Source organism: Physeter macrocephalus, chromosome 9, assembly GCF_002837175.3.
Source record: "Physeter macrocephalus isolate SW-GA chromosome 9, ASM283717v5, whole genome shotgun sequence".
In the NCBI taxonomy this organism is placed as follows: Eukaryota; Metazoa; Chordata; class Mammalia; order Artiodactyla; family Physeteridae; genus Physeter; species Physeter macrocephalus.
Genome location: NC_041222.1, coordinates 49,083,503 through 49,107,222, shown reverse-complemented (window position 1 = coordinate 49,107,222; position 23,720 = coordinate 49,083,503).

Here is a 23,720-nt window from a genome sequence, read left to right as displayed (position 1 = left end):
CAGTGAGTTTTATACTTTTATATGTTTTCATGTTGTTGCTTAGCATCCTTTCATTTCAACTTAATGAACTCCATTTAGCATTTCTTGTAAGGCAGGTCTGATGGTGATGAATTTCCTTAGCTGTTTGTCTGAGAAAGCCTTTATCTCTCACTTCTGAAGGACAGTTTTGCTGGGTGCAGTGGTTTTTTTCACAAGTTTTTTTTTCTTTTAGCACTTCAAACATATCATCCCACTTCCTCCTGGCCAGCAAGCTTTCTGTAGAGATTTGCCGATAACCTTATGAGGGTTCCCTTGTATGTGATGAGTCATTTTTCTCTTGCTGCTTTCAAGATTCTCTTTGTCTTTGACTTTTAACATTTTCATTTAATGTGTCTCAGGGTAATCTTTGTTGGGTTGATCTTGCTTAGTGTCTTTTGAGCTTCCTGTATGTGGATGTTCATATCTGTCCCAGGATTTGGGACGTTTTCAGCTGTTATATCTTTAAACGTACTTTCTGACCCTTTCTGTTTTCTGTTGGGACTACCATGATGTGAAAGCACATTCCCTTGATGGTGTTATAACTCACATAAGCTTTCTTCACTTTTTCATTCTTTTTTCTCCCCCCACCCCAAATGACTAATCTCAATTTATTTCTGAGTTTTCTGATTCTTTGTTCTGCATGATCAAGTCTGTTGTTGAAGCTCTCTATTGAATTTTTCAGGTCTGTTGTGTTCTTCAGCATCAAGATTTTTGTTAGCTTCTTTCTATGGTTTCTATTTCTTTATAAAACTTCTCATTTTATTAATACACTGTTTTCCTGATTTTGTTTAGTTGTCTATTTGTGTTGCTTTGCATTTCATTAAGTTTCTTTTAGATGAGTATTTTGAATTCTTTTGTGAGGCAAATTGTAAATCTCCATTTCTTTGGGTTAGTTACTAGAACTTTATGGTGGTGGTATATTTGCCTGATTCTTCATGGTCCATGTAACCTTGTGTTGGTGGCTGCACATTTAAAAGTAGCTGGTTTCAGAAGGTGAAGCCTTCTTCTTTCAGTTCCTTGGGCTGATGGTATTACCTCTGGAATTGCAGTTGGAGTGGGTTATGAGGTTGTCACTAGGTCTGAGCAGGGTCTTTCATTTGTAGGTTTGTTACAAGGGGCTTGAGAGGCTGTTGATCCTGTCTGGTCCTTGGGTACTTGGGATTGCCTCCAGTACCTTGTTCAGTAGGGTGGGGCTGGGACAAAGGTCCTCAGTGGGTCTGTTACCAGCTGTGCAGATGGATGTAGTTCCTACCAGGTCCCTGGGAGGGCTGTTGCCTGATTACTAAATGGGTCCCTGGGTAGGCAGGACTGGCCCTGGACTGTGGCTGAGAGGGTCTGAAACTGAGTCCCAGGGCTATTTCAGGTTCCACAGCCAAGGCTGAGGTCTGCAGAGCTGACTCTGGAGACAGATGGATGTGTCTCTTGCCAGGTTCCTGGGCAGGCTGAACTTTTCCCTGACCACAGCTGGAGGGGCTAAAGCCAAGTATAGAGCCATTTCAGCAAATCCTGATGTGCAGATGTGAGTGTCTTCTGCTAGGTACTTGTGCCAGCAGGACTGTTCATGGACTGCATTGAGAGGGGCTCTATGGCTCCATGAATCACAGCCGAGAGGGGCTGTATCCAGTTCATGGTCCACAGGTGGGACTGAGGTCTGTATGTTTATTACCCAATGCATAAGTGGATGTGACTCCTCTCAGGTTCCTTGGCATATGGTACTGGTGGCAGAACCAAAGCCCAATGGGGCTGTAGCCAAGTTATCGTGGATACAGAGATGTTTCTGGGTCTATAGTCAGGACCATGGTTGGTGATTTAGCTGCCTGTGTGTGGATCTGGCTTCTCAAAATGGCTTTCCTCAGTCTTAGACTGCACTGGGGATTCACAATCTCCTACTTGGACCCCATAGTTCCCACAAAGGTACTTTTGTCTGTGGATGGTTGCCAAATTATTGTTATTAGAGGGGGAAATGAGTGAGGGATGTCTTATTTGTCCATCTTGATGAGGTCACTTTTCATGTCACTTTTGGGGTACTTTATGAAATCTCTTAAGTCATCCACCTGGACTTCTGGTAAAATCTCTGCATCACCACATGCTGGAGAACGTTTTCACTTTTTTAGACAGCCATATTCCTCACACAATTATAGACAATCACAGAATGGACTGGATGCCTTCATGTCATTCACTATTGCTGCTAGCACCTTTCTGGGCCTTAGTTTCTTCATTTTGGTGTCAGGGCTCCCCTGCAACCCTGTGCAGCCACCAATAAATACTCGTTAAGTATCTGTCATATTCTAACATTCTTCTGGGTGCTAGGGATAAAATGGTAAACAAGATTGGCATGATGCCTGCTCACACAGAGGGATAAACAGATAATACCATCTTATAAGAATGAAGGAAGAATAGTGGCATGGCAGTACATGGGAGGGCTAAGCAACCTAGACTAGAGAGGTGGTGAAAATGGTCAGAATATTTGGCCTTTTGGGGCCAAACTCTTCTTAAAGAAGAGATGTTACCCCATCCCCCCCATGCACATTTTTCAGTCAGTGATTAATCTATTTCTCAAAGTTGGGTGGTACTATCTGTGGTTTTGTAAGGTTTCTTGGCTTTTTTCTCCAGAAGTAGAAGATGTGATCCGCATAAAAAATAGTAGATTCTGCAGAACCACAGACAAGCTAATTAGAAAACCTTGCCTTTAGGGCTGGGTCTATCATCCTTCATACCTTGGTAAATACTGAAAGCTTCCTGAAGGCCAAACTTTTTCCTTCCAAGATTTGTACACAGCACCATATGGGAAATGAGAGGCCTTTGTAAACATTCTTAAGAATGTGAGCAAATTAAGGCTGGTTCTTGGTCTTCTATAATCATCTGCCCATTTGTATATCAAACAATTAGAAAAGAAGATAAGTTTACAATGGAAAATTAAAGTCAAGGTTAAAATTTTCAGGAACTTTGCAATAATAATAGACACATATTTCTTTTGTGTTAACAGAAAGTTTCTTTTTTCTTTCTTTTAATTGAAGTATAGCTGATTTACAATGTTGTGTTAATTTTGGGTGTACAGCAAAGTGCTTCGAAATATATATATGTATGTATATGTATATATATATGTATGTATATATATATATATATATATATATATTCTTTTTCAGTTTCTTTTCCCTTATAGGTTATTACAAAATCTTGAGTATAGTTCTCCTCTGTGTTATACAATAGGTCCTTGTTGGTTATCTATTTTATATATAGTAGTGTGTATATGTTAATCCCAAACTCCTAATTTATCACTCCCCCCAAGAGTTTCTTTTTTCAACTGTTTATTTTGAAAACATTTTAGACTTATATGAAAGTTTCAAAGAGAGTATCACGAGTCACTGTTTATCCTTCACCCACCTTCTTTTAATGTTAACATTTACATAACCAGGTAAATGATTGAAACAAAAAAAATTTAACATTAATACAATACCATTAAATCATCTACAAGCCTTATTGAAATTTTACCACCTTCCCCACTAATGTCCTTTCCTGATCCAGCATACAATCCAATGTTGCATTCAGTTACCACGTTTCCTTAGTCTACCAATCTGTGATAGTTACTAGGTCATTCTATGTCTTTCATGAGCTTGACACTTTTGAAGAGTACTGGTCTGTTACTTTGTGTAATGTATAATGTATAATGCTAAGCCCGTGCGCCACAACTACTGAGCCTGTGCTCTAGAGCCCGCAAGCCACAACTACTGAGCCTGCGTGCCATAACTACTGAAGCCTGTGAGCCTAGAGCCCATGATTCACAAGAGAAGCCACTGCAATGAGAAGCCTGCACACCCCAATAAAGAGTAGCCTGCACTCGCCACAACTGGAGAAAGCCTGCACGCAGCAACAAAGACCCAACGCAGCCAAAAATAATAAATAAATAAATATTTTTAAAAATAAATTGAGGTTTTAAATTTTGGGCAAAAAAATAATCACAGAAGTGCTGTTGTCCCATTTTCAGTGCATCATAACAAGGGGTTTAGGTTGTTATTATTATTGGTGATATTTATTTACCTGGTTAAGGTGATGTCTGTCAGATTTCCCCTTTGTAATTAATAATTATCTTAAGGAGATATACTTTAAGACTTAAAAAATATCCTGTTTCTCATCATAACTTCATCTACTAATTTTAGCATCATTAGTGATTCTTGCCTGCAGCAATTATGCTGTTCACCTAGTAGTGATATTCTATTTATGTCATTCCTTCTACATTTAATAATTGGCAATCTACTGTAAGGAAGTGGTCCCTTTTCTTCCACTTATTTTTCATTCAGTTATTTATATTAGTATGGACTCATGAGTTTTTTATTCTATGGGTTATACTCCAATACTCTCATTATTTATTTTATTCCTCAAATTGTCCCAGCTGTGGCCATTGGGCGTTCCATTAAGTTGGCTTCTGTGTCCTTTTGATATGCAACCATCATTTTGTGAACAATTTCTACTTTCTTTTTTTTTTTTTTTTTTTTGTGGTACGTGGGCCTCTCACTGCTGTGGCCCCTCCCACCGCAGAGCACAGGCTCCGGACGCATAGGCCCAGAGGCCATGGCTCATGGGCCCAGCCGCTCCACGGCATGTGGGATCCTCCCGGACCAGGGCACGAGCCCATGTCCCCTGCATCGGCAGGCGGACTCCCAACCACCGCGCCACCAGGGAAACCCAACTTTCTACTTTCTAATACCACAAGATGTTCCAGATTCATCTTTTAAAAAAAAATTCTGCTCTACCTCTAGAATTAATTATTTCTCTAAGGAATCCTGGTTACAATTATTGGAGAATAAACCAAGAAACACTAGGTGTGCTCATTGCTACTCAGGTGTCATTATTTCTAGATTCTCAGTGGATAGAGTTAGGAAATATATGTATGTGTACTAACACATGCATATACACTTCTGTGTTTATTTCTGTATCTGTATATATGTATGTTTAAAATGTGAGTTAAAATAAGTACTTCCAGTTCCAGTCCCAAACTATAAAATTTATTCTAGTCTTTTCCCTTTCCATATTTATAATGTCTTTCTCCACTATTGAGAAACCTGGCTCATATCCACAATATATTTACTTACTTGTTTAATCTTAGATTATACAGTACAATAGTTTATGAATTTCTAACCTATACCAACATAAAAAACAATGTTATTAATTAAAGTACAATATTTTTGTACATTTTTTCAGCCTTGCAGTACACCATAAAAATATTGTTTTCCAGGGCTTCCCTGGTGGCGCAGTGGTTGAGAGTCCGCCTGCCGATGCAGGGGACACGAGTTCGTGCCCCGGTCCGGGAAGATCCCACATGCCGCGGAGCAGCTGGGCCCGTGAGCCATGGCCACTGAGCCTGCGCGTCTGGAGCCTGTGCTCCGCAACGGGAGAGGCCACAGCAGTGAGAGGCCCGCGTACCGCAAAAAAATATATATATATATATTGTTTTCCAGAGTTACTTAGGTTAGTTCTTTTCTTTCCTACCCATTTCATTTTACTTATATTATCCTTTCATAATGCTACTATGTTAATTTGTTAGTTTTTCTTCCATTTTGTGATCTTCCTACATACTGGTTGATTCTAATGTGTGTGTGTGTGTGTGTGTGTGTGTGTGTGTGTGTATGAAACATTACCATGGTTTTAAGAGGGCTATTCAGCAAGGTATACTCAGAGAATTGTTGCTACCCTCCTCATTCTAACTACTTTGTTCCTGTTCAGTACTTGTTAGGTAACCAATGTGATGAGTTTTTGGTTTATTATTCCTATATTTCTTTTGCATAAATGAGCACAGTCATATATATTTTCTTATACTCTGCTTCTTTCTTATAACATTTTATAGATACTCTTTTGTACTTTACTTTTTTCATTTACCAATATATCTCAGAAATTATCTCAAATCAATTCATTGAGATCTTCCTCATTCTTTTTTAGAGCTGAGTAGTACTCCATTGTGTAGATGTACCATAGTTTATTCAACCACTCCCTTATGTATGGATGTTAAAGTTGTTTTAATACTTTCAATTACAAATAATACTGTAATACTTATTTATCTGATTTTCATATTGTCAAAGGTACATTTTGGGAGTAGATTTTCCTAGAAGTGGGATTTCAGTGTCAAAAGATAAGGGTGTATATAGTTTAAATTTTTTTAAATTTCAAGAATAGTATAAACAATCCCAATGTATCCATCACCCAGTTTGAACATTCATCAACATTTTGTTTCATTTTCTCTCTCCTCCTCTTTTTTACTAGAGTACTTTAAAGCAAATTCTACATATGATGTCATTTCCATTTTTAATATGTCCAATAGTATATCTGACTGAGAATAGTTTAAAAAATATACTACCCATAAATGCCACTATTATACTTGACAGAATTAATAATTCCTCAATATTTTCTGATAACCCATTTATATTCAGATTTCACTGATTGTCTCAAAAATATCTTCTTAAAGTTGGTTTGTTTGAAACCTAAACTAGGTCCACCCATTGCCTTGGATTGGTATAATTCTTTTAGTTTCTTCTACAAGATTCTTCTTTTCCCCCTTCCTTTCCTCCATGCCCCCTTCTTTTCTAATATTATTGATCTCAGAGAAATCATGTTGTTTGTCCTATGTAGTATCACAATTTAGATTTGGCTAATTGCTTCCTTATGGTATAATTCTTTTTCTATCCTCAATATTTCCTGCAAATTAGCATTTAGATTTAGGGATCAAAAGGATAAGCTAAAGCAACTTGCCCAAAGCTTTATAACTAGTAAGTGGCAAACTCAGGATTTGAGCTTAGGCAGCCTAACTCGAGAGTTAAGCCTTTTAACCACTACTGTATACTGCCTCTTTGCATTCCATGGGTAGAAAGTGGGAAGCACAGTGGTCTTCCCAATAGAGAAAATCACTTTTGTAAATGTGTGAGGAAACATGATACATCTAGAGAATGTTGAGTGGACATGGCTTTGAGTGGAGAAAAAAAGTGATGGGAAGTGAGTCTAAAGAATATAGATTGAGGGGCTTCCCTGGTGGCGCAGTGGTTGAGAGTCTGCCTGCCGATGCAGGGGACACGGGTTCGTGCCCCGGTCCAGGAAGATCCCACATACCGCGGAGCGGCTGGGCACGTGAGCCATGGCCACTGAGCCTGCATGTCTGGAGCCTGTGCTCCGCAACGGGAGAGGCCACAGCGGTGAGAGGCCCGCGTACCGCAAAAAAAAAAAAAAAAAAAAAGAATATAGATTGAGACCAGATGCTGAAAGATTTCTTGGACCCTTTACTAAGACTTTGATATTTTAATTAATATTGGGTCATCTGATATTACTAGCATTATTAAGCCAGAAGTGTTTTAAATAACTGACAAAAATGTGGAAGATGAACTAGAAGGAGTTGCCTGATCTCGAGGTTTCTTTTTAAGAAGCTGTAGTTGGTTAAGATAATGGAAAAGGAAGGTCTCATTTAGGGAATAGATCTGAAATTTCCAGGACAGACCTAGTAGGAATTTGACATAGTGGGTGCAGAAGACTATCTTAAAATCTATGTTTTATCGTCTTGCTTTTTCCCCCTGAACTAGTCCTTTAGAAAGTTTAGGTTTTGTTGGTATTTATATGGTGAGGAGAAGACACTATCTTCCTTAAGCCAAGGTTATAGCATGCCCTAATTATTACAAATCAATCCAGTAACATAGTGACAAAGGATCAGTGATAAAAATAGCTCCCGTTGGCCCATATTCAGTCATTCAACAAATATCTATTGATCACCTATTATGTGCCAGGCAGTATGCTAGAAAACATTAATTCTGCTGCTCCTAATAATATTACCCATCTAAAAGGCATTTAACCTGTTGCTCATTATGCTCTCATTACAATAAAATTAGCCTTGCAGATAAGAAGTACCCATCATGTACCGACACCATGACACTTCTGATCTGAGCTAAATAAGAACAAAAATCCCCCTCCCCTTTGGAGGAAGGAGCTGGGATGAAAATCAGGGAATACAACCCCCAAATTCCTCCTTTCCCAAAAAATATTCCGCTTCATTTGTATGCCCCTCATAACCAGCTTGTCAAAGAAACTCAGGGCAGCCATTACTCACTTGTCTGCCCATTCTCCCTCTGAGAGCATATTCTTGCTTAAACAAATCCTGACTTTACTTTCTTAAAAAAAAAAAAAGTTTTGCATAGTTTCTTATTGTCCAATCTGAACACCACATCAATCATGCAAAGTAGACAAAGCAGTTAAGAGGTTTCTCCCCTATGCTATCCTTTTTTTAAAATTAGTTAATTAATTTTGTTTATTTTTAAATTTTTGGCTGCATTGGGTCTTCGATGCTGCGCACGGGCTTTCTCTAGTTGCGGCGAGCAGGGGCTTCTCTTCCTTGCGGTGCGTAGGCTTCTCATTGCAGTGGCCTCTCCCAATGCGGAGCATGGGCTCTAGGCGGGTGGGCCTCAGCAGCTGTGGCACACGGGCCCAGCAGCTGTGGCTCGAGGGCTCTAGAGCACAGGCTCAGCAGTTGTGGCGCATGGGCTTAGTTGCTCCACGGCACGTGGGATCTTCCTGGACCAGGGCTCAAACCCATGTCCCCTGCATTGGCAGGCGGATTCTTAACCACTGTGCCACCAGGGAAGTCCCTCACAATGCTCTCCTTGACTAATAATAAACATCCAATATAAAACATATTAAACGGATAAATGTGTATACAGTATCTAAAGCATTTTCCACTGCATCAATAGATGTGAATCATGGCATTGTATTCTACATACAAGGAGGAAGTCTATGTACATAAATTAGCATACGCATTCATCTCTTCCCTACTGATATGGAAAACAGTGCAACACTGTTAACTAATTCAGAAATATCAGTGTGGAGAATAGAGCTAAAGTTAGAGGTCAAATGTTTAGTCTTACTATGCTAATAATATGTGCAAGGAAGAACCAGCTTCTTTGTGTGCCATTATTATTCATCGCATCCATTTGTGTTCAATATGTTATTATACATATTTTTGCTTTTGTTTTCTCCTTTGCATACTTGCATCTGTAATGAATATTTTGTTTTTGTGATCAAACACAGTTCCATTACTAAGCAACTTGGAAGTTAAAATTGAAATATAAATAGCTGAACACCAGAAATGAAGCAAAATTCTTTTTGCAGCAGCAATTCTGAAATTGTTTTTGTACAGTGTAACAAAACTTCATTATTTTACAATTTTGAGTTTAGTGTATATATTTTATTGAAATGATTATTCTCTAAATGTCCACATCATTCCATCTGTATCTTCTTCCTACATTTTTTCTTCTACGATTCAGTTATTTTATCCTTTTTGTTTGTTTGTTTCATATTAAAGAATCAAATTTATTTGACTTGCAAAGTTAACAGAATATGGTTTGAAACCAATAGTGGTTCAAACTTTTTCTTAAGCCCAGAACCTGACATATCTGAACCCAAAAGCCTGATTCAAAGAGAGGTGCACTATCCTTGCTAAGACTTCAGCACCTTATCTCTCAGAATGTTCAATTCCTAGAATTTCTCAGATTTTAAGTAGTAAGCTATTTTGTGACTTTTTTGTAGATTTCTGGTATGAATACATTTCCAAAATAATCTGGTTATTCAACTGCTATTTTAGTCTTCTAATAACTAACATATTTAAATAACCTAAATCTTTTCTTTTTCTAACTTTACATATATATTTTAATCTTCCCTTTATAATATTCTTGTTCCTTCCAGTTTTATTGAAATATAATTGAAATACAGCACTATATAAGTTTAAGGTGTACAGCATAATGATTTGACTTACATACATCATGAGATGATTACTACAGATTTAGTGAACATCCATCATCTCATATAGATACAAAATTAAAGAAATAGAAAAAGTTTTTTTTCCTTGTGATAACTCTTAGTTTACTGTCTTAAAAACTTTCATATATAATGTACAGCAGTGTTAATTATATTTATCATATTGTACATTATATCCCTAGTCCTTATTTATCTTATAACTAGAAGTTTGTACCTTTTGACTACCTTCATCCAATTCTCCCTCCTCTCTAATATATAGGTTATTATATATTTGTATGTAATTCTTAAATTGAAAATTTTGGTTCCCACTAAACTTATAGTATTTGACCTAGTATTTTCATTCAATTTTATACTTGTGAACTACAAATAAAAATAAAAACTACTCATATTCCTAATTTAAAATTATTATATAGTGTAAGAAGTAAGATGTCCTCTGCCCCTATCTTGCCCCTAATTCTCATATAATAGAAATAGCCACTGATAACATTATGGCGCATTATACGTATAGGATTTTTTTTTTTTTTTTTTTTGTGGTATGCGGGCCTCCCTCTGCTGTGGCCTCTCCCGTTGCGGAGCACAGGCTCCGGACGCGCAGGCCCAGCGGCCATGGCTCACGGGCCCAGCCGCTCCGCGGCACGTGGGATCCTCCCAGACCGGAGCACGAACCCGGTTCCCCTGCATCGGCAGGCGGACGCGCAACCACTGCGCCACCAGGGAAGCCCCCATATAGGATTTTTGTATATGAAATATAGATACCAGTGTCTAATATAGAAATTCATACACATATTCTTATTTTTTAAAATTAATTAATTTATTTATTTTTCGCTGCTTGGGTCTTTGTTGCTGCGTGCAGGCTTTCTCTAGTTGCGGTGAGTGGGGGCTACTCTTCATGGTGGTGTGCAGGCTTCTCATTGTGGTGGCTTCTCTTGTTGCATAGTACGGGCTCTAGGCACATAGGCTTCAGTAGTTGTGGCTTGCGGGCTTCAGTAGTTATGGCTCATGGGCTCTAGAGTGCTGGCTTAGTAACTGTGGCTCACGGGCTTAGTTGCTCTGTGGCATGTGGGATCTTCCCGGACCAGGGCTCAAACCCGTGTCCTTTGCCTTGGCAGGCAGATTCTTAACCACTGCGCCACCAGGGAAGCCCAATATTCTTATTTTTTAAAACTTAATATATCATTGGCATCTTCTAGTTCAGTATGTATAGATCATTCTTAAGGTGTATATTATTTTGTTAAAAAGATACCATATTTTCTTCTTTTCTCATTGATGATTCTTCTCAGTCATTTCTTAATTTTTCTAAATGTTGGAGTTCCACAGGGCTTGGTCCTCAAGGTACTTCTATTCTCTGCATTTACCCCTGGATGATTTCATCCAGTCTCATGGCTTTAATTATCATCTATTTATATGTCAATGGCTCCCAAATGCCTACAGCCTCATTTTCTTCTCTGAACTATAAATTTATATATACCTATCTGCATAACCTCTTGTTCTACTTGAATGTTTAATAGGGCATCTAAAATTTATGTTTATAAACCAAAATTTATGCTTATAAATCCTTGATTTATACCTCTCTCCAACCTTCTCTTTTAATTCTCCTCATCACAGTAAATGATAATTCCATCCTTCCAACTGTTTGGGCAAAATAACTTGGAGTCATCCTTGACTCCTTTTTCCATAACCCATATCCAATCCATGTGTAATTCTTTTTTGCTTCTACCTTTATAATAAGAATTTGACCACTTCTATCCACTTCCATTGTTATCATCCTGGTTCAAACTACCATCATCTTTCAGTCTCTTGTAACATGTTTTGATATGTACTGTTTTCACTTTCTTTCAGTTGTAAGTTTTCTTTTTCGATTGTGTAGCTTATTGTCTTACCTATAGTTTCCCTATAACATAAGTTTAAGTATTTAAAATTTTTAAATTATTTCTGTGACCTACAAGTTATTTGGAAGTATTTTTTTTATTTCTCCAATATGTGGGTTTTAAAAAAGTGCTTTTTTATTATTTTAATGTAATTGTATTGTGGACAGAAATTGTGGGCTATATAATACCTATTCTTTGAAATGTTTTGATACTTGCTTTAGGATCAAGTACATGATCAAATTTTGATAATATTCCCTTTGCATTTGAGAACAATGTACATTTTCTAAATGTTGGAATCAAAATTCTGTAATGTCCATTAGGTCAATTTGGTAAGTTGAATTGTTCATACCATCTATATCTTTGTTGAATATTTTCTGCCTGACCTGTCAATAACAATAAACAAGAAACAAATTCTTTCTCCATCATAAGCCCACAATCTCTCCGTATTTCTAAAGACCATTCACAATTGCAAACTGGGGTTTGGCAATTGCATGTCCTAGGGAAGAGGGATTGGAAGGGAAGCAGGGGCTGATGTTTTACTATAGGAGTCCTTTGTGAAATAAGGCCTCTTTTGTAAGAATTCAGATTGAAAACACAAATGTGTGATATTGAAAAAAACCTCATAAACATTATAATAAATACTTCCAAATATTACATACATACTTTCATAATATAAATTCAGTATCTGTTAATTCTAAACTTCATCTGGAGGGATAAAAGGATGAGAATAGGCAAGAGATTTTTGAATATGATATGAAGAAAAACTTTGTTTTACCACATATTTAAAAGTCTTATAAATTTATTGAAATTATTTCTCTTTCACTTTTGATACTTTCACTGGGTATAGAATTTGGGGTGACAGTTTTTTTCTTTTAGCATTTTGAAGCATTTCTTTTAGCATATTGTCTTTCTGTTTGCACAGTTTCTTTTTATCTTTTTTTCACACACACACACACACACACACACACACACACACACACACTGTATTTTATTTTTACAAGAGACAAATAAACTGACACCAAGCATTGTAAATGGATGACCACAACAAAAGCAACAATGATTGCAATTACCAAACACGAAACACACTCATACTATGTCATAATATTGACATTCAGTCCAGTAATCCTCCACTGTAACAGCTCCTTTACTTTGCAGTTAAAATTGATTTGCATATTTTTTGCCTCTGAGTCATTGTGGGATTTTTTTTTTATTCAAACAGGAAGTCACAAAAATTATAATCATCCTCATTCACTCAGTCCCATGTAATTAATTTTTTTTCATCTTGATCTTTTGTTAGCACTTTTATGAATTCATCAGTTTTCCATTAGAGTTCTGAAAATGCTTATTCATTCAGTTCAGTAGTATAGTCAGTTACCAGAAACCAGTACTTGTCAGAGTCTTTTCCGTGAATTCCTTGAAGACGAAACCCTTTTATAGGAACATTTTTGCAAAAGCATCAGAGTACACCCAGAACTGTCTGTAAATGACAAAAGACTTAAAAGTGACCACGGTTAAAGATTTGATGAAAGTTCATAATAATGCAATTGACAAGGAAATTTAGTTATTTCTGAGATACACATTTTAAAGTAATAACTAGAATTATGACTTACAACATTATACCAGAACATATAAGATTTTTAGAAATTTCATGTAATGTCTGAAACATTTATATTAACATATTTCCATACAAATAACCCAAAGAAAGTTTAGTATTAGTTGTTTTTTGTTTGTTTGGTTTTTTTATACTGCAGGGTCTTATTAGTCATCAATTTTATACACATCAGTATATACATGTCAATCCCAATTGCCCAATTCAGCACACCACCATCCCCACCCTATCATAGTTTTCCCCCCTTGGTGTCCATACGTTTGTTCTCTACATCCATGTGTCTTTTTGAATTATTTTTTTTCTCTGGGTATATGCCCAGTAGTGGCATTGCTGGATCATATGGTAATTCTATTTTTAGTTTTTTAAGGAACCTCCATCCTGTTCTCCATAGTGGCTGTATCAATTTACATTCCCACCAACAGGCTCGCACAGTTTCTGATGAGAAGTCTGTTCTAATTAATTTTTTGTTCCCCTATATGCCATGTCTTTTTTATTTTCTCCCTGGCTTCCAGATTATTTATCTTTATATTTCAGCAGTTTGAATATGATGCATCTAGGAGGGGCTTTTTGTTTGTTTGTTTTTGTTTTTAATCCTGCTTAGGGTTCTTTGAGAAGCTTTGATTTGTGGTGTAATGTCTTATGTTTGGAAAACTCTTGGCCATTTGCTTTTCAAATATTTCTTCTGTTCCATTTTTTCTCTGTTCTCCTGGGATTCCAATTAACATGCATGTTAGATCTTTGATATTGTCACATAGCCTTTGCATGCTTTGTTATGGTTTTGCCTCCACTTTTTTTCTCTTTGTGTTTTTGGTTTATGTAATTTATATTGAGCTATCTTCAAATTCACTGGCTCTTTCCTTGGCTGTTTCAAGTCTATTGATGAGCCTATTATCAAAACCTTCTTCATCTCTGTTACCATATTTTTTATTTCTGGCATTTCCATTTAGCTTTTTCATATAATTTCCATCTCTCTGCTGAAATTCCTCATCTGTCTCTGCACGTTGTTCACCTTTAACATATTAATGATAGTAATTCAAAATTCTCTGTCTGATAGTTTCATCACCTTGGTTATATCCAAGTCTGATTCTTTTGAAAGTCTTTTGAGAGTCTTTATTTTTTTATTCGTGTGTCTCATAATTTTTGGCTGGAAGTTAGACATCAAGCATAAGACAGTGGAGACTGAGGTATACAGTATTTGGGGAAACAGGTATTTCTCTTTTTCTGTTAGATCTTTAATGTGGAGATTGAGTCAATCTAGACAAGAATTGAGCTAGGGTTTTCTTGTTACTATGGTTACCTTCAGTGCACCATGGTATTAAAATTTCTCTAGCATTTTCTTACGATGGGCCTGAAAAGATAGATGCTGTGCATGCAGTGGGTTTGTGTCACAGTTGAGGAACACTGAGCTTGGGGAGTCCATACTTTTATAACAAGCAGTAAGCAAGCCTGCTGTTTGTCCACTGGGAGATGTTACCTCATCTCTCAAGGTTGCCAGTTACACAAAAAACCCTGAGAAATGGTCTAGGTAAAAGAGTGGTGGAGGCCTTGCAGCCTTGGAACACACAACAAGATATATAGGAATACAAGTGATCCACAAATTCTCTCCTAAGAATAATTCTGCAAATATTTTTTCCCCAGGTTTTAGTTGTCTTTTAACTTTGTTTATGGCTTTTTTCCAATGCAAAAAAATATTTTTATTTAGTGAATTTATTGATCTTTTATTGCCTCTGGATTTGATTTATAATTAGAAATCTTTTCCTACAGAGAACCAAAAGAGGAATTCTCCTGTGTGTGTTTTTTTTCCTAGTTCTTGTATGGTTTTATTAATTTAATTTTATTTTTAAAACAGATTTAACTTTTTAGAGCAGTTTTAGGTTCACAACAAAATTAAGTGGAAACTTCAGAGTTCTCATATACTCCCTGTGCTCCCCTCTCCCACGACAGGCAAAGCCTTCCCCACTATCAACATCCTCCACCAGAGTGATACATTTGTTAAAATCAATGAACCTACATTGACACATCATTATCAACTAAAGTCAATAGTGTATAGGGTTCACTCTTGGTGTTGTATATTCTGTGGGTTTTGACAAACATATAATGATATGTATCCATTGTTGTATCATACAGAAAAGTTTCACTGCCCTAAAAATGCAGTGCTTCACCTATTCATCCCTCCTCTCCTTCACTTCCTCTGGCAACCACTGACCATTTTTTCCATAGTTTTGCATTTTCCAGAATGTTATGTAGTTGGAATCATGCAGTATATAGTCTTTTCAGATTGGCTTCTTTCACTGAGTAGTAATATGCATTTAAGTTTCCTCAATGTCTTTCTGTGGTTTTATAGCTCATTTCTTTTTAGCACTGAATAATATTCCATTGTCTGGATATATCAGTTTATTTCTTCATTCACCTACTGAAGGGCATCTTGGTTTTTTGCAAGTTTGGGCAATTATGAATCAAGATGCTAAAAATATGCATGTTTTTGTGTGGATATAAGTTTTCAACTGGCTTTATTTTTTATATTTAGTCCCCTAATCCATTCAGAGTTTATTCTCTATATTGTGTGAGATATGAATATAATTTTATCTTTTTCCAATGGCTACTTAGTTCTCCCAGCACCATTTACTAAAAGTTCATCTGTGCCCTAATGATTTCAGTAGCCACCTTTATTACAACTAAATTTCCAAATGGACTTGAGTCTATTTCAAAGCTTTCTGTTCTATTCCACTGGTCTATTTGTCTAGTCTTGTGCTAATACCACACTATTTTAATTATAGAGGCTTCATAGTCTGTTTTAATGTCTGGTAGGTCTATTTGCCTCTTCGTTTTTTTGTTTCTTATATTCTGCTGGCTATTTTTCCCATATTTATTTTTCCATGTGAACTTTAGTTTCAACTTGTCTAGTTCCATAGAAAAGTTTGTTGTTATGTTTATTGGGATGGTGTTGTTTATAAATTAATCTAGGAAGAACTGGCAATTTAATAATATTTAGTCTTTTATCCAAGAACAGGCATTGTCTTTCCATTTGTTCAAGTCAACTTTCAGAACTGTTTCAAAAATTTTTCTGTGTAAGGTTTACATATTTCATGACAAGTTTATTCTTAAGTATTTAATCTTCTTTGTTGCTATTGTAAGTGGAATTTTCTCTGATAATTGTTTGTGTATACAAAGGCTATTGATTTTTGTATGTTAATTTTTACTAAATTTTTAAATGTTTAACTTAATTTTATTTCTTTAAGGTCACTCAGGAATATTGCCTTTCATCTGCAAATAGAAGTGGTTTTGCTTCTTCTTTACCCATTCTTATGCCTTTAAGTGATTCTTAAGATTCTGAGTATACTCCAGAAGCTGGGTTAGAGTCCCAGAAAAGCAATTTGTTTGTAAGAAGCTAGGCAAGAGTCCCAGGCAAGCAGAATCTGGCTAGAGGAAAAATCTTCCAACATTTCTGAAAGACACCAAAGTAGACTGAACAAATGGAAAGACATTACCTGTTCTTGGATAAAAGGCTAAATGTTAGATTATCAGTCTGCTCTTAATAGGAGATTATAAAAGGTTTTTCATTACCTTATTAGTAGTCTGCCTGGGAAATCAGGGTTTTGTATCTCATCAGAATAATTTCATGTGCTTTATGTTAACCTTTATCATGTCCTTGATTATTTAAGGGAAATGAGACTCTTCACATTTAAAAAACCTAAGGTTTTTTCACATTTCTGACAATTTTGCCTTCCCAAAATCAAATGCGAAATAAAATCTTGATCTATAACTGCCCTTGAGATTTCCCAGAGGGCCCTTGGAAAATCGCAAGGGATTTATCCTTTTCTTGTAAAAGGAGAAATGTTAAGAGTAATTCCATTTATTTGATATGCTAAATTGCATGGGAAGCATTGTCAAATAAGAATAGATACTTAACTTTCTCTAGGTTATCTTTGTATGGATAAATATTATTAGTATAATTATTTCAGAAGTTAATGAAGTTTATAGTAAAAAATTTGTCAGTACCCTCACTGTCCATATGTCTTGGTATAATGTAATCAGCTGTAATTCTAGTTGTTATTTTAAAATGTCATATGCCACAAAAAAAAAAAAATCAAATTTCCTTGTCAAATGAACTCTCATTACATCTTAAGCCATCATGGCCATGGCCATTTTAAGTCTCTTGTCATCCACAGATAGTTTTTGTTTTACTCTGATTCTTCTCTGAAAGTATTTGCGGTTAGTTGCAGGCTTGAATGCTTTATGATGGCAATGCTTAAATAACTTTGAGACCATATCAGTGCTGTGAGTAAGGATTTCCAGAACTCTAGCGGAGAAGCCAACATGTTCATGAGACTGCTAACTCAAGATCAAGTAGAACAAGAATTAAGAACACGGGACTGAATGAACTGATAAAGGTTGATTACGTTTTCTGTTTGGAGCACTATTGGTTCTTTAATGTCTATTTTCTGGATATAAGGAACCATTTTCCCTTTTCTCTTAAGCTATCTATAACTCATGACAATTTAATAAATTATACCATTGTAATAAAAAATGAAATATTTTAAATCTTTTCTACCTGCTTGATCCCTCCAGCATTCAGAAACACTTAGTGAATATTCTTACTTTCATGGTCATATAATTATTTGCATAAGTTCAATAAGAATCTGTTCTCTTCATAACAGGTCATAATTGGAAACATTGGTTATACTACCAAGGCTTGGACTGGAATGTCATATTTGAGAATGATGTGCATAGAATCCAATCTAAGTAGCTAAAGTTGACTTTATGGAGCCAATACTTACAATGCCTTCTTGAAAAACAGATCTGGTACCTGGCTTACAGTGTTCCTAGACTTATAGGTGAGTAAGGAGGATCACTTACTGACAGGCCTAGGAAACTTAGGACCTGTTGGGGACCTCAAGAAGAGAGGAATTCACCCCAATCTTTAGGTACTGAAGGAAAAATCTTGTGGTGAGTGTTTGGATTGTCTTTCTAGCCTCAGGAAGCTTGTAAAATCTGATATTCCTTATGAAAAATTCCAGTAAAGGAATCAAACTCAAAAAGGCCCATGTGGTCAATTACCATTCTTGCTGCACTTATGTAAATAATCAGACCAAATTTAATAAGACCAGGCTTATTTTGTAAACAAAAGTTACCTTACTTTGGTTGTCTTTGTTCATAAAGGGGGATAAATGTAGAGAGAAATTTTATGTTTTAGTGGAAAACTGTAACTCATCCTTGTGGGTTATACACCTGTGAACTAGACTGGATCCAGAATTCTTCCTCTAAAATCTGGCTATAACTCTCCAAACTAACATTTCTAATTTTTCCCCCACCCTCCTGACTTAGCCTCACTGAGAAATAAAATTGCCCTTTCCCAAAGCCCTATAAGCTGAAACTGGATGACTTGATATAAACTTTAAACAAATTACCACAACAGATGATATATGGGCAGCCTTCATGCCTGCTGCTATGTGGGCCACTCAGAAAGTTCACCATAACATCCAATGAAATCTTCTTTACAGGTTGCCCTCTAGACTCAGAAATTGGGTTTCCAATTATTAATCTTTGGTTTTCTTTTTTTCATAGAAATTTCTCTCATTAAATGCCTGACTTCTAGCACCAGCCAGCAAATATCCTCTACTACCAAGTTCTAGCAGGTGGTTCAGCTGGTCCTTAATGAACAAAAGGCCACTGAATGAGAAATGGACTTTAGTTCGAAGGAAAGAAGAAAGTCTCTTATTTATTTCCTTGAACAAGAGAATAGACTAACAAACATTCTCTCCTTGACCAAACTCTAGTCAGGCTCCTTAGAGCTGTTTTTAAACTAGGCCCCGTCCTTTGGCATGTCCTCAAGAGCCCAGTTTTAGCAAGAATCCTGCTAACTCAGTTTAGCCAGAATCCTCTACCTTCGATATCTGATCACTCTTGATATTTGATCAAATTCTTTTTAACAGTGAAAATTGTCTTTATGGAATTTTGTGCCTGTATGAACATATAAGCAAAAAAATTAAAATATCAAAAATGAAACAAGTAACAGGTTAATACTGTTTAGTTATATTAATGTGTTATTTAAAAAAGGAAAAGAAACATGTATACCTTTGTATATTAGTCTATCACGGAAATGAAGTACAGTTTTCATTTGTAAGTCTTAACTTTGGAAGATTTGTCAATGACCTTATCAGAGTTGATCTTCACTATATATTCCTGTTTCACAATAAATTCCAGAAATTGCAACATTGCCAATAGCTCTGGTATTTTAGGATTGATCTTTCCATGCAGAGTACAGTGTACACTGTTTATTAAAGATAAGTAATAAAAGTGTACTAACTTGAAGCTTACATATATATTATTGAAATTCAACACTAACCACAGGAGTTATTTATTATTTAAATTTATTTATTTATTTTTAATTGAAGTATAGTTGATTTACAATGTTGTGTTAATTTCTGGTGTACAGCAAAGTGATTCAGTTATAAATATATACATATATTCTTTTTCCTATTCTTTTCCATTATGGTTTATTACAATATATTGAATACAGTTCCCTGTTCTATACAGTAGGACCTTGTTGTTTATATATTTTATATATAGTAGTTTGTATCTACTAATCCCAAACTCCTAATTTATCCCTCCCCCACCCCCTTTTCCCTGGTAACCATAAGTTTGTTTTCTATGTCTGTGAATCTGTTTCTGTTTCATAAATAAATTCATTTGTGTCATATTTTAGAGTCCACATACAAGTTATATCATATGGTATTTGTCTTTCTTTTTCTGACTTCACTTAGTATGATAATCTCTAGGTACACCCATGTTGCTACAGATGGCATTATTTTATTCTTTTTTATGACTGAGTAGTGTTCCATTGTTTGTATGTGTGTATGTGTATATATGTATATACACACGCACATATATATGACATTTTTAAAACATCTTTATTGGAGTATAATTGCTTTACTTTGTTGTGTTAGTTTCTGCTGTATAGCAAAGTGAATCAGCTATATGTATACATATATCCCCATATCCCCTCCCTCTTGCGTTTCCCTCCCACCCTCCCTATCCCACACCTCTAGGTGGTCACAAAGCACCAAGCTGATCTCCCTGTGCTATGCGGCTGCTTCCCACTAGCTATCTGTTTTACATTTGGTAGTGTATACATGTCAGTGCTACTCTCTCATTTCGTCCCAGCTTACCCTTCTCTCTCCCCGTGTCCATTCTCTCCATCTGTGTCTTTATTCCTGTCCTTTTTTAAATTTAATTTTTATTTTATATATCGGAGTATAGTTGATTTGCAGTGCTGTGTTGGTTTCAGGTGTATAGCAAAGTGATTCAGTTATACAGATAAATATATCTATTCTTTTTCCATATATGTCATTATAGAATATTGAGTAGAGTTCTCTGTACTATACAGTAGGTCCATGTTGATTATCTGTTTTATATATAGTAGTGTGTATATGTTAAACTCAAACTCCTAATTTATCCCTCCCTGCTGGTGTTTCCCCTTTGGTAACCATAAATTTGGTTTTGAAGTCTGTGAGACTGTTTCTGTTTTGTAAATAAGTTCATTTGTATCATTTTTTTTGAGATTCCACATATAAGTGATATCATATGATATTTGTCTTTCTCTGTCTTACTTCACTTAGTATGATAATCTCTAGGTTCATCCATGTTGCTGCAAATGGCATTATTTCATTCTTTTTTATGGCTGAGTAATATTCCATTGTATATATGCACCACATCTTCTTTATCCCATCTGTCTATGGACATTTAGGTTGCTTCCATGTCTTGGCTACTGTAAATAGTGCTGCTATGAACATTGGGGTGCATGTAACTTTTCAAATTAGTTTTCTCTGGATATATGCCCAGGGGTGGGATTACGGGATCATATGGCAACTCTATTTTCAGTTTTTTGAGGAACCTCCATACTGTTTTCCATAGTGACTGCACCAATATACATTCCCACCAACAGTGTAGGAGGGTTCTGGCATATTGTTGTTGTTTTTTTAAAAAATTTTATTGGAGTATAGTTGATTTACAATTTGTGTTACTTTCAGGTGTACAGCAAAGTGAATCAGTTATACATATACATATATCCACTCTTTTTTAGATTTTTTTCCCATATAAGCCATTACAGAGTATTGAGTAGAGTTCCCTGGGCCATACGGTAGGTCCTTATTATTTATCTATTTTATATATAGTAATGTGTATATGTCAGTCTCAATCTCCCACTTTCTCTCTATACCCCCATACCCCCTGGTAACCATAAGTTTGTTTTCTACATCTGTAACTCTATTTCTGTTTTGTAGATAAGTACATTTGTACCCTTTTTAAAAGATTCCACATATAAGTGATATCATATGATATTGGTCTTTCTCTGTCTGACTTACTTCACTCAGTATGACAATCTCAATGTCCATACATATTGCTGCAAATGACATTATTTCGTTCTTTTTTAGGGCCGAGTAATATTCCATTGTATATATGTACCACAGCTTCTTTATCCATTCCTCTGTTGATGGACATTTAGGTTGCTTCCATGTCTTGGCTATTGTAACAGTGCTGCAGTGAACATTGGGGTGCATGTGTCCTTTCCAACCATGGTTTTCTCTGGATGTACACCCAGGAGTGGGATTGCTTGATCATATTGTAGCTCTATTTTTAGATTTTTGAAAAACATCCATACTGTTCTCCATAGTGGTTGTACCAATTTACCTTCCCACCACCAGTGTAGGAGGGTTCCCCTTTCTCCACACCCTCTCCAGCATTTATTGTTTGTAGATTTTTTGATGATGGCCATTCTGACTGGTGTGAGGTGATACCTCATTGTAGTTTTGACTTTCATTGCTCTAATAATTAGTGCTGTTGAGCATCTTTTCATGTGCTTTATAGCCATCTATATGTCTTTTTTTGGAGAAATGTCTATTTAGGTCTTCTGCCCATTTTTTAATTGGGTTGTTTGTTTTTTGATATTGAGCTGCATGAGCTGTTTGTAAATGTTGGCATTTAATCCCTTGTCGGTTGCTTTGTTTGCAAATATTTGCTCCCATTCTGTGGATTGTCTTTTCGTTTTGTTTATGGTTCCCTTTGCTGTGCAAAAGCTTTTAAGTTTAATTAGGTCCCATTTGTTTACTTTTGTTTCTATTTCCATTACTCTAAGAGATGGATTGAAAAAGATCTTGCTGCAATTTATGTCAAAGAGTGTTCTGCCTATGTTTTTCTCTAAGAGTTTTACAGTATCTGGTCTTACATTTAGGTCTTTAATCTATTTTGAGTTTACTTTTGTGCATGGTGTTAGGGAGTGTTCTAATTTCATTCATTTACATGTAGCTGTTCAGTTTTCCCAGCACCACTTATTGAAGAGACTGTCTTTTCTCCACTCTATATTCTTGCCTTTTTTGTCATAGATTAAGTGGCCATAGGTGTGTGGGTTTATCTCTGGACTTCCCTGTTCCATTGATCTATATTTATGTTTTTGTGCCAGTATGATACTGTTTTGATGACTGTAGCTTTGTCTGAAGTAATATAGTCTGAAGTCAGAGAGCCTGATTCCTCCAGCTCCATTTTTCTTTCTCAAGATTGCTTTGGCTATTCATGGTCTTCTGTGCTTCCATATAAATTGTAAAATTTTTTGTTCTAATTCTGTGAAAAATGCCATTGGTAATTTGATAGGGATTGCATTGAATCTGTAGATTGCTTTGGGTAGTATAGATATTTTGACAATATTGATTCTTCCAATCTAAGAAGATGGACTATCTCTATATCTGTTTGTGTCATCTTTGATTTCTTTCATCAGTAAATTATAGTTTTCTAAATACAGGTATTTTGCCTCAGGTAGGTTTATTCCTAGGTATTTTGGTCTTTTTGGTGCGATGGTAAATGGGATTGTTTTCTTGATTTCTCTTTCTGATCTTTTGTTGTTAGTGTATAGGAATGCAACAGATTTCTGTGTATTAATTTTGTATCCTACAACTTTATCAAATTCATTGAGGAGCTCTAGTAGTTTTCTGGTAGCATCTTTAGGGTTTTCTATGTATAGTATCATGTCGTCTGCAAACAGTGACAATTTTACTTCTTCTTTTCCTATTTGGATTCCTTTTATTTCTTTTTCTTCTCTGATTGTCATGGCTAGGACTTCCAAAACTATGTTGAATAATAGTGGCGAGAGTGGGCATCCTTGTCTTGTTCCTGATCTTAGAGGAAATGCTTTCAGTTTTTCACCATTGAGAATGATGTTGGCTGTGGGTTTGTCATATATGGCTTTTATTATGTTGAGGTAGGATCCCTCTATGCCCACTTTCTGAAGCGTTTTTATCATAAATGGGTGTTGAACTTTGTCAAAAGCTTTTTCTGCATCTATTGAGATGATCATATGGTTTTTATTCTTCAGTTTGTTAATATGGTGTATCACATTGATTGATTTGCGTATATTGAAGAATCCTTGCATCCCTGGGATAAATCCCACTTGATCA